General features: G+C 42.1%; 1 long non-coding RNA gene across 1 annotated transcript in view; it reads right to left on the bottom strand.

The window, feature by feature from the left end:
- The window catches only part of LOC132145161 (uncharacterized), a 29,426-nt gene extending 17,145 nt beyond the window's left edge, over positions 1-12,281 (bottom strand). Inside the window, exon 1 of the long non-coding RNA XR_009434445.1 lies at positions 11,413-12,281. This is a non-coding gene — a long non-coding RNA (uncharacterized LOC132145161). The remainder of the gene's footprint in view (positions 1-11,412) is intronic.
- Between the last annotated feature and the right edge of the window lie 736 nt (positions 12,282-13,017).

Below are 13,017 nucleotides of genomic sequence, written 5' to 3'. Positions count from 1 at the left end.
CAGGTTTGGAATGACACAAGGGTAATATATGATGACAGATTTGTAATTTTTGGCTGAACAATACTGTTCACTGCATATTACAGTAACAAAAAGTGTTACTGTAATGGTCACGACAGAACGCCAGCACCCCTTTTCACTGTTACACGAAACTCGCCAATCAAATTGTAAGAGACAGATGTGCGGCCCAATTACTGCAGGCCTTTGAGAACGAGAGCTACGTATCAAACACGGCCAACAGTACCAGGCACTCAAATGCATTGATAACAGACACTGTCTCTGTCTCGCTGTCTATCGCGAGACACAAACACACGTTTGCATGTAAATGAACATACTGAAGTATCTGCATTAGGATCCTCATACTCTATGCATGCATATAGATGACTCGTTCACTCAAATACAGTCTCTCTCCTTGTCTCGCTATCGTTCACACCCAACCCCCCAGCACCTCAGGGTTTGAAATTCATGTGCGAAATAGAGAGAGAGAGAGAGAGAGAGACAGACGGAGAGAGAACACATGGGGTAACGCAGGAGGCTGGTGAAGGAAAGAGAGAGGAAAAGGGGGGAAGGGAGAAGCTAGCAGGAAGACAGTGACGTGCGGACAATTGAGGGAAAAAAAGTCAAAAATGAAAAAAGTAGCACGATATCTAATGAAAAAGAGGGTCTCATCAAAGGTACGACTTTGCCAGGGAATTCTCTGCATCAACCTGGAAACATTCCAACACACACACACATGTGGACACATTCCAGCGAGCCGCAGCTGTTAACCCTTACACCACAACTGTACTTCCATAATTACTGCTACGCCAAAGAAACATATGTTCAGACAGACCGCTGTTACATCCTGCTAGATATTAAGTGCAGTATATTAGACGCACTATCAGCTCCAATCATCAGATCCTTCCTACACAGTGAAATGTCATTGCCTCTAACATTAACACTCTCAATGTCATGACAACCCAAACACACGCAGACGATAGAAAACTCTGACAATAATATCCCAAAGCTGTTAACACAAACACAACTGGACACGGCATTCAGAATAATGGTCAAGGTTTTCCAATAACCCATTTATAAACTTGGGTACCTAAATATTTCTCAAAAGATTTCTCTCGAAAAACACAATTTTAACATTTTATGATGACATTTATTTATATTTATTTATTTAATCATATATAATCAGTACAAATACATACAAACCACACTACTGTTAAGATATAAAATAAATATGTAAATGAATAAAAAAAGAAATTCATGCATGGCAGATGTTTATCAAAGAAATCACCTGTATAAGATAACAGAAATTGCTCTTAATAAGGTCCCATTAGGTCACTTAAAATGAATGCATTAATTAACATTAACTAATAATTAGCAATAGTATTAATTCATCTTTGTTCACATTAATCAAATGAATTTGTTCACTGTTAGTTCATATTAGCTCAAGTAATCATGTTAATAATATTACCAGATACAAGTTAGTAATTTTAATATAAGTATATTCTGAAAGTAATGTTGTATATTATGTAAGTAATGTTAGTTTAATATTGTTACGTTTATGAACTTTCTGTTTCCTTATTTCATCTTCCTTTTCTTGTTTTGTTAATTGATTGATCGCCACCTTTCTCCAGTACCCTCATCACCTGTGTGCTTAACCCTGTCTGTTTAATTCCTCCTCGTCCGTGATTGTATTGTAACCTGAATGTGAATGTGATTGTGAATGTATATGTCTATGTTAAATGCTATATTAGTATATTGTCTGTATTCTCCTTCATCCTTTAGTAAACTCCTCATCTGATCCCGATCCTCCTCGAGCACTTTTGTCTTACGTTAGCACACCACCCATAATTGTAACAGAATCACAGACCTAACAGTATAGTTTATTTAGCGGCATTTTTTCTTTCTTTTGGTTTTTTATCTTCCTCCCTCTCCTGGAATGGCCATCCCAGCAGTCCGTCTCCTGTGCCTGGAGCAACTGGACCATTCGCTGGAGGACCATACCAGGGACTTTCTAGATCTGGCGTGCCTTACCCACTTCCCCGACTGCTCGCTCTCAAACTACACCGGCCTGAGAGAGAGGTGTAAGGCACGCCTACCAGCGAACGGTCCCCGAGAGGATTTCTCCGCTTTCGTGGAGTGGGTGCTTGAGAAAAATGGATCTTCATGGACCATCAGCGCCGCCGAAGAGGATATCTCCAGCCCCACTCCCGACCCAGAGACCAGCCAGCCACCATCAAGCCGCACTGAGCCAGAGCCCACCACAGCCGCAGAGCCCGAGCCAATGCAGGACCTCGAGAGCGCGACTGACCAGGTGTGTGAGCAGGCAACACCGTGCATTGTGGGAGTCTTAGTGGAGATAGAGGGCGTGGAGGAACGCCCTGCCCACACTTCCGTGACTGAGGGTGAACTGTATGCAGTCTCGGGAAAGGATATGGAGCAACTTATGGATCTAATGGGCTGGTCTATGGAGGTAATCCCTAATTTTCCTGTTTCTCCGCTGGTTCCGTCCAGCCCTGATCCCCCTGTATACCCTCCCAGTCTCCCACTCCTACCTCCTCCAGTCAGTTCCTATGCTCCGTTTCCGCTGGTTCCGTCCAGCCCTGAATTTTCTGTTTCTCCGCTGGTTCCGTCCAGCCCTGAATTTTCTGTCTCTCCGCTGGTTCCGCCCAGCCCTAAATTTTCTGTTTCTCCACTGGTTCCGCCCAGCCCTGAATTTTCTGTTCCTCCGCTGGGTCCACCCAGCCCTGAGTTTTCTGTTCCTCGGCTGGTTCCGTCCAGTCCTGAATTCTCTGTTTCTCCGCTGGTTCTGCCCAGCCCTGAATTTTCTGTCTCCCCGCTGGTTCCGCCCAGCTCTGAATTTCCTGTGTCTCCGCTGGTTCCGCCCAGCTCAGAATTTTCGTTGTCCCCGCTGGTTCCACCCAGCTCTGAATTCCCTGTGTCTCTGCTGGTTCAACCCAGCTCTGAATTTCCTGTGTCTCTGCTGGTTCCACCCAGCTCTGAATTTCCTGTGTCTCTGCTGGTTCCGTCCAGCCCTGAATTTTCTGTTTCTCCTCTGGTTCCGCCCAGCCCTGAATTTTCGGTTTCTCCGCTGGTTCCGCCCAGCTCTGAATTTTCTGTCTCCACGCTGGTTCCGCCCAGCTCTGAATTTCCTGTGTCTCCGCTGGTTCCGCCCAGCTCAGAATTTTCGGTGTCCCCGCTGGTTCCGCCCAGCTCAGAATTTCCTGTGTCTCTGCTGGTTCCGCCCAGCTCTGAATTTCCTGTGTCTCTGCTGGTTCCGCCCAGCTCTGAATTTTCTGTGTCTCCGCTGGTTCCACCCAGCCTTGAATCTCTTGTGTCTCCTGCATTCCCTCCCAGCCTCCCTCTCCCACCTCCTCCTAGACCTGCCAGTTCCCCTGCTCCACTTCCGCTGGTTCCGTCCAGCCCTGATCCTCCGGTGTTTCCTCCCATCCTTCCTCTCTCTCCTCCTCCTAGACCAGCCAGTTCCCCTGCTCCACTTCCGCTGGTTCCGTCCAGCCCTGATCCTCCTGTGTTTCCTCCCATCCTTCCTCTCTCTCCTCCTCCTAGACCAGCCAGTTCCTCGACGTCATCTCTGCTGGTGCCAGTCAGTCCCGCAGCTCACCCTCAGTCCGCGCCATCTGGGCGCGATGGTTCGCCGCTGGACTGCCAGTCTCCAGCTCCGCCTTGGCGTGTTAAGGCCCTGTCTCCGCCTCCAGCCTCCGAGCCCTGGACTCCTCCTCGGTCCTTCGACCCAGCGGCTCCGCCTTGGCTCTTAGCTCCCTCGTCTCCACCGTGGCCTGGCATCCCACCTGCTCCACCGGGCTCCCTCGTCCCTCCGGCTCCACCATGGTCAGTCGTCGACCATTCGCCGCCTCGGGACTCCATTCCTCTGGTTTCACCTTGTCACTCCATCCCTCCGGCTCTGTCAGGCTCCTCCTTCCCTCTGGTTCCACCTCCATCCTCGGTCGCTCCGGCTCCACAGCGGTCTTCCAGGACCCCGCCTCCGCCTTGGTCGCCTGAGCCTTCTGCTCCACCTAGGCCCTCCGGATCCTCGACGTCACCCTGGCTCTGCGGCTGCGCTGCTCCATCTTGGGCTCCTCACCCACCGGTGCAGTCTCCGCCTGTCGGCCCCCTGGTGTCGTCGGCTCATTCACCACCATGGCTCCTCCCGCCGTCGACTCCACCATGGATCTCCATCCTGGCTGGTCTCTGGAGGACCATCTGGCTCCTCCTGCTCCGGGCTCCTCCCTCCATCCACTCCGCCCTGGTCCCTACCTCCATGCTCCCTCTTCATCTGCTCCTTGCCTGCTCCTCGCCCGCCTCCAGAACCCCCACCCTCCCTCCGCTGGTATTCCTCTTGCGGTGTGAGGACGCACCGTTCCGGGAGGGGGAGAACTGTTACGTTTATGAACTTTCTGTTTCCTTATTTCATGTTCCTTTTCTTGTTTTGTTAATTGATTGATCCCCACCTGTCTCCAGTTCCCTCATCACCTGTGTGCTTAAATACCCTGTCTGTTTAGTTCCTCCTCATCTGATCCCGATCCTCCTCGAGCACTTTTGTCTTACGTTAGCACACCACCCATAATTGTAACAAATATGTGCTTTAAAGTATTTTTCATTTTGAGTTCATATTAACTAATGTAGTTAATAAATGTAAAAAAAATTAACCTAATTTAAATCAAATAGTACCTGATGGTTTAGGTGGCATTTAGATTTGTACATTTTTAGTAATACAAAAGCCGATGAGCCACTATTAACCTGGGAGTAAATCAGGTTGAGGGTACTTAATAAAAAAGTGCTGATTCCAGCTCCAAACTTCCACTGCAAGCATATTTCAGTCTATAAGCTGAAAGTCTTTAAAAAAAAAATTCTTCTAATTGTAACATAGCTTATTCGCTCTATAGCCTCAAAGTACAAAAAACAACAACATTTGGCCATCATTATAGACATGCGCATTACATGCGTCAGATCCACATTACTGTGTGTTTGCGTTAGACAATTTGCAAAGTTGATCCCTTATTAATGCAGATATAGTGCTTCAGTTGGGAGCAACGGTAAGATTACACAACAAAGATACATTTCTATGTGCCTTCCATTTGCTAAAGATGCATATTCAGTGTTTTCCAAAAATGCCTCCCGGTCAAATTAGCGGGAACAATGAACCTGATACTTTAAACTGGTAAACAGCCCTTTAATTTTCAGCCCATGTTTTCCAAATGCATTGTTTTATGCTACTGACTGGAAATTGCATCATTCAGTTAATTGAGACATCTGGCTGAATCACACGCCACTGTGAGTTTGTACCAAGCGTGTGTGTGTGTCTGAATGAAGAGCTATGTGTGGCCTTCTGACACAGCGTTGAGATGCAGGGGAGGATGATATGAACACATGGTTGAAAGATGAATTATGAGATCCATGCAAGAATTACAAAAAGAACTCAAAACATTTCTCAAAAAAAAAACTGAATTTTTACAACCTCTGTCTAAAAACAAATCGCATTTACATTGACACTGGACCACTTGAGCATCTGCTCATAGTACCTAACATCACAATGACATCTGACTGACTTTTCCACTCAATTAATTCTATCCCATGCAGATTTACAAAAACAGTAACAATTCTTGGAATCTTTGTCCAGTTCATAAAAGATTAGCTTAGTGTAAGTTAAAAAAATAACACCGATGTACCTGTGTTCTCCTCAGGTTCCTTTCAAGCTTGTACAAGTACAGCAGACCTCAACTGACAAAATTCCCCATTGGGTTTTGTTTAAATCTTTCTTGAGGAATTCATCCTCCTGTGTGCATTCATCCTCCACGTATCCTGTGGCTATGTGGGAATTGAGACGTCAAAGTATAAACCCATTTCTGACACTGACACCAGGCTCTTCTGCTACCTCTGCTTCCTTTTTGGAACACTAACTGCTTATTTTCCTAAAGGATCTATCCTAAAGAAAGTTCATGAAACAAACAACCGATTAGTCCAAGATTCTGGGAAATGTGGAAAGTCCAATAACTGATAAATTCTCTTCTTCAGTATTTTGTTCACCCAGAGACTAGAGAAGCTAATGTTAATGTTTTGTTTCTCACCACAAAGTTTTCCTGATTATCCTAAGTAATTCTTATTACAATCCACTCAAGAATGTTATTCTTGATAGTCAAGGGATAGTTCACCCAAAATCCACAAGTAGATCTGAACCTGTATCACCTTCTTCGGCAGAACATAAAATAAGTTATTTTGAAGAATGTTTCAGATTTCAGTTATATATCTTTTTCACCTTATTTTAATATTCCACTTGCTACACAAGTTTGCATATAGATGTTAACTCAACACATCAAATAATGGCAGCTGGTTTGAGTTAACACAAATTGGGTGGTGAGATTGCCGCAACAGTGCGATATTGTGTGTTTTCTGCGCAAGCTGAAAAATTTTAACTCAGGCAGAAAATTTGCATGATGCCTTGCCGCGCAACTTTTTCCAGTTTGACTGATGTTGTTGTTATGCGTGAAGACACCCCTCATTGCATAATATTTTTATTTGTGCAAGTGATGCGACAAACATCCCACGAGTAAACTAGAGTGATTAACGCGATGTTAAAATTTGCTTCGCTTTTGGTGTACACACACCATTAGTGAGAACAAAATGATTGTGACTAATTTCATTTTTTCAACATTCAAGGGTTCTACAGTTCTACCAACCATTGCTTGTTCTTTTACAAATAGACTAACTCTCTAATTGTGCTAATTGGTGCTAATATTCAATTCTGAAAACAATGTAACTGCATTTTAGACTGGAACATCACAATTTACTAATACTATTGCAACAAAAACTATGAAAACTATCAGAACACTATCAGAAAACTAATATGCAGGATTTGACTCACCTATTCAATATACTATTGCTGCAGTACATTGTTAACCATACTGGTGTACAGTATACATATCTGGGTACTAAATGTAACTAGGTATGTATCTATCAGTCATTAATGCCAAATGGCCCCTCATTTATTTTGAACACTTATTTTGTAAATGTGCCTTATTATGTTTTCAACAATGCTTTGTTTGAACCATACTATGGTATTGTGGTTGTCAAGACCGCTAGAGACAATGATATATATCAGAAATATGTTGAACATTTGTTCCTGAAATATTCACAGTTCATTCTTTCTAAGAAGCAAAGCATTTCCCATGGTATCAGGTCAAGAGTAAGTGAAAGTTCCTCACGAGATGGTTTCATCCATCTCCCTTAACGGAAAAATCCAGCACAGTCCAGTGACTGGGGATATCCTGAGGTGTATGCAATCCATTACAGTATGGTATGTGGTTGAATTTCATCCATATTGAATGAGATATACATGAAATGGAGAGAACAGAGGGAGGGAGTAAAACAAGGAGTGGGAGAGAAAGAGTGTAACAATGAAATGGTGAAATGATCCACTGCTTGATCTGGACACGGGAAAGGTAAGTTGTGAATGGATAAGAAAAGGAATGGTATATTGAACGTTGTGAATGTAATTTTTTTTTTTAAATGGTGCTTCATTGGCATGGGTGGGATGATCAAATTAGTTACTTCAAATTAAAATTTGGATAGCACCAGAGAGTACTTCAACATACCTGTTGCAGAATATTAAGAATACTATACACACATACATACTTTAATAGAAATGTGTATGAGTTATGAAAGTCTATGAAGAAGCATTAAAGTTTCTATAAACAGTTGATATTCAATACCCACAGGGCTCTGGCATGAACAAACATGGGTAAGACTGATGAAGTTTCTGACCTTGATATAAAGCACAAGGTTGACGCTAATTTACACACTGTTCTGTTACAGAGAACCATGGGAAACATTCCATGATGACAACTTGGTTAGACTGATGAGCCTGAAACAAGGCCACAAGGTCTGCTACGCTGAGAGATTCAAATTTCGTACAAAAATATACAGAAGAATAAAGATCTATTCTCCAATGTAAGAAGAATAAACCACTTTAATGGCAAAATATTTTTGTTTGTCAAAAACAAGCTTAAATAAACAGATATCAATTCCATACACATCAATCCATTCAAATAATCTGATACACAGTAAAAATCCCTGGCTCAAAATCAAATTTAAACCAGTAAATAAACAGAAAGTTTTTAGAAACAATGTAAAATAAACAAGCAATATTCTGCACTATTTCTACATAATCTATTTAATTAATCAAATTAGTGACACTTATCACGTGAACCTCACTGTACAGAATATCAGATACTCAAAGAAAAATATCCTTACTGCACTACGAATTCTGAATTAATACAATTCACAATTGGAATGTTTAATTGCATTGTTGGATTTCAATAATTATTTGAAAAGTCTTAATATATTTTGAAGCCTACTGTTATTTTAGCAAAAAAGGGACTTGTTAACGAAGGAAGACGCATGTTACTGTCGAGTCCTTCATGTTGAGGTGCATCAAAAGAAGGTGTTACAAACACAGTGACTGTGATTACATGCACTTCTTAAATTATACACCAAAGGACTTCTTCAGCCCCAATCCATAAGTTTCAAATATCCTCCTGATCACAAGTTGAGCTCCAATAACAGTTAGCACGGAAGCCTGGGTTATGTAACGTTACATAACAGACAGGCAGTATGAGTAATATTTCATAACACTAGAGACCCTGACACCATGGCATCATCTCTCCTTTGCTCTTTTCTCTCACTTCATCTCTCCTAAGATGTTGAAATCAATGTGTTATTTTGCGGAAAGTCCCCTTGACGGCCATCGATGGCTCGGTATCAAACGGCGCGTGTCGCCTTTTTTCCTCTCTCTGTCTAGCGCTGGACCAGACACTTTGCTCTTCCAAATTTTTATATCAAAGAGACATCAAATTCACCCCCCACCCTCGGCTCCGCTCGCCCTGATTTCTTTTTCTTCCTTCTGTCCCCTTGAGTGCTAACAGGGTCAGGCTAGGGTCACGGCACAGATGCACGCCATCCACCAACAGGCCATGGCATGCAACCAATCACAGACAACAGACGGCAAAACCACCATCAGGATGCTTTTCTGAAGAATTGCTGCAGATTAATGAATATCAACAACAGGCTCTTTGTTAGATCAGATGTTCTGAATATGAAAGCTACAAACTGTAGATACATAAACAAACAAAGAGTAACAACAGCAAACACAATATTCCCATCATACTACTGAAACACTATGCTCTTCACATTTATTTTTTTTCACCCATGATACTCCAATGAACATGAAAGGAAATAATAAACATGTTAAAATGGGAAACAATCAAAAGGAATTATCTAATATTAAGTTGTGTCATTACCTATATCTAAAATGTCCTTGTGGTTCAAAAGTCAAACTACTACAAATGATATTATCAGCATAACAAAAAGTGAAAAGAAATGAAAAGTGAGCATGAATTGACAAGACAGCTGACCTTTTATACAAAGGGCTTCACATGGTCAGTGTCACTAATTTAATTATATGATTAGTAATTATTCATTTGGATATTTTTTATATTTTAATATCATTTTTGACCCTTAATAGTTTTTCAGAATCCTTATTTGCAGATTTGCATTAGATTTTGAATCCAATTTTTTTAAGTCGTATCAGACTTGTGAAGCTATTTTTTTTGTATGTGCAAATAATATCTTAATTTATTAAAGCTAATTTTTCTATTATTATTTTTATTTTACAGAAAATAAAATGACAAAACATCAACACTTCAACTTCAGGATATCAACACTCTATTTGTAATGTGAACAATATTAATTAATGAATTAATTATTGTATAACTACTACTACAAATCATACTCCAATCTACAAACCAAGCATAATGTATATAAGACCAACATAATAAATTAATTCATTTTGAAAAAAGACCTTTAATAAATTAAGTATCTTTGATGTTAATTAAGAAAGACTCAGTGCTAAACTGAAAAATCTAAACTGTTCAAATATGCAGCACACAGAATGCATAATATTCTTAAACAGACACATAAAAACAACCATACATATTAAATGGACCCAAAACTGAAAAATGTGTCACATTTACTCACCTCATGTTGTTCCAAAGCTGTATCACTTTTCTTTATTCTTTGTAACATAAAAATAATATATTTTGGGAAAAGTCTCAGTCGCGTCTTTTGTGTTCCACAGAAAAACAAATGTAAAGGTGAGTAAATGATGACAGAATTATCGTTTTGGGGTGAATTATTCCTTTAATGCAGTGTGTATAGATCCCTATTAAACTCGCTTCAGGAGAACAGCCTTCTGAAAATCACAAACACGCACTTATTTTCATTACAAAATGCTTACCAATAAACACCTACACACAGACAAACGTTAAACCTACCAGATCCAGGTGCATCGAGGACCAAATGCAGACAGCGGAGCATGATCTAAACCACAGACACTCCCTCTGTACAAAAATGTGGAGAGATGCCACAATAACTAACAAATATCTCATCCAGAATTATTCCAAGGGGAAACAGAGAATTGAACCTCATGACACACACAGCCAGAGCCAGAGCATTTGACTTTTGTGCATTTCAACAATAACATCTCTGATTTAATGCCTCGATGCACCAAGTAAAACCCTGGATGAGATGTGCACTTTACCACATGCGTCCACGAACTTGCTTGCTGTTCCTTAGCGGTGCAGTCGATGTGTCGCCCTGGCGTTCGATAGAAGAACCGTTACTTTTCCCAAACTCATAGACCCAGTGTGCCTTTTTGACTAGTGCTAACTGTACAACTCAACTGTGGCACACATACAGGCCTGAGATCTGTGGCCATTGTCTCTGATTCCCCTGAGCTAGCGGACGACCGGATGGATGGACAGTGGTGGGGGTTCCCGGATGAAAGGGGGATGGACAGAGGAAGTTAGGGGCACACTGGGAACAGCGAGCAAGGCAGAAACAGTGAAAGAGAGCGACCCCCACAATTCCAAGCACGGTTCGCCCTCCTGCATGTTCAAGCACGCATGGTGACATAAACACACACTCACGACACACACATGCACACGCAGAATCACTTACGGACAAAACCTACCGTGCGTACTCACACAATATTTGCAGCACAAGCGTTAGACAAGAAAAGTGAAGAAATGAGGAAACAATAATCATCCGTTTTCAACACACATCTCACACATGCTTTGATTGTGTCCTCTGGCGATGCTTGAATGGTCATTCTCAATATCAGCCTCGCAAAATATGAAACAAGACAATCCAGACTGAACTGTTGGTTTTCAAGAAGATTAAAATGCAGGGGACAGAAAAAAGGAAAAATAAGTGCCTTCTGAAGGTGATTTCAAAAAGTGAACAAGAGATAGTAGGAACAGAGACTTAAAGTTGAAAGATAGGGATGAATAGAAAGAGATGGTGACTAAGGAAAAAAGAGGAGGGTAAAAAAACAAAAACAAAGAGTACCTGCACGTTCTTTCTTCTTTTCCCGCGGTTTCGCTGATCCCACGTTTGGCACTCTCTCGTTGCTCCGGGTCCTTCCTCCTCTCCGCTATCCCAGTCACTTCTCTTCTCTTACCGTTTCCTCCCAAACCATGTTTTTCCTCCTATCCATCCCATTTCCTACTCTTCATTCAGCACTCTGAACTGCTTTTACATTATGAATGTGAGAATTTGTGGGATAGAACTGGAAAATGATTCAACGCAAAGAGAAAACAAGAAAAAATGATAAATGTAAGTGAATTGCAAAGGAGAGCGGATGGTGATCAGGCACCGAGAGAAGTAGGAAAAGGGGCCTGTTTTTTTTAGGGAGGCACGCAGAGGGGTGGGGGGACCATTAAAAAGGCTGCGTGTGTTTCTCCGTCCAGGAGGGAGGAACACGGATGGAGCTGCCAGACAGCGAGGATGAGAAGAGAAGCACTGCAGCCGGCGGAGAGAGAGGAAAAGAGAGCGAGATCGTAAGGGCGCATGTGTACGCAAGCGACTGCATGAGGAGATGGGAGGGGAGAGGATGACACAGAAGGAAAAACAGATAGAAAAGAGAGGCTAAGGGGTTCACAGGAGGGAGGAAAGAAGGAGGAGTGAGTCGTAGCCGAGAGTTCAGGGGAGGGGGCCGGAATACATTTTCTTGTCCTCTGCTCTAGTCTCCCGGTGTTCGATTTTCTTTCATTTGCTCTTTTTGAGAGTTGAGAGTGCTTTTGTCAATCTCACCTTCTTTATTCCAGGGCAAAAATCAGTGCCTGGAAAAAAGAGGATATTCCAGCCTGCGCTTTCCCATTCCGCTCTCTGTCTCGCTGCCTTCCAGGTCATTTTCTCCACATGCACTTGAACTCCAAATCCTGTCTGCAGGCCCCTCCCCCCGACCTCTGTGACTCGCTCTCCTTCGCTCCTTCTGATGGAGGCTTGAAATAGTGCTCGCAGGCTGTAAGTGAGAGTGAGAGGGAGGGGAGGACGAGGGGGACAGAAAGGGAGTGAGATGTGGGGGGAAGGGGAAAAGGTTTACACGAACAGACTCTGTGCAGAGAGTGTGTGTGCTGGTGTGTCAGACGAAGAGAAAACCAGAGGAAGAAACCCCGTGCACATACATGTGTTCAGTGACTTTGATTCTCAGAAATTACATTGAGCTGCACAAAACATTAATTCTTGGAAAAAGGTCTGAACAGGGGCATCTATTGTCTTCTAGGGGCCACCACTGGCAGTCCTGGCTCACTTGAAACCCTATAGGCGAGATAAGATAGTATGAGCAAAAGGGAAAAAAAATTAACAACTTAGTAACTCTCTCCATAAGTGCAAGTATTTTCTAAATAAATGGTAAATGAACTAGTTCAAAATGCATTATCATTGTATGGATTTTTTTTTTTAAATAATAATTGTACTGGACAAAGTTAGGAGAGTAACATGTGAGTAGATGATTACTTACTGATTTGGCAAGTTAAAGCAAATGAACTTATAATTAAAACATTAACTAAAACTAAATGTATTTTTGTTACTTGAAATGGAAAATAAACTGAAATAAAAGAAAACATATAAATAATCTTGTTTTAATTTCAGCTAATTGCCAAAGCACCATAT

This window comes from Carassius carassius, chromosome 8 (genome assembly GCF_963082965.1).
Source record: "Carassius carassius chromosome 8, fCarCar2.1, whole genome shotgun sequence".
NCBI classification, from domain to species: Eukaryota; Metazoa; Chordata; class Actinopteri; order Cypriniformes; family Cyprinidae; genus Carassius; species Carassius carassius.
The sequence above is the reverse complement of the archived record's forward strand: the minus strand, read 5'-3'. Positions and strand labels throughout refer to the sequence as shown.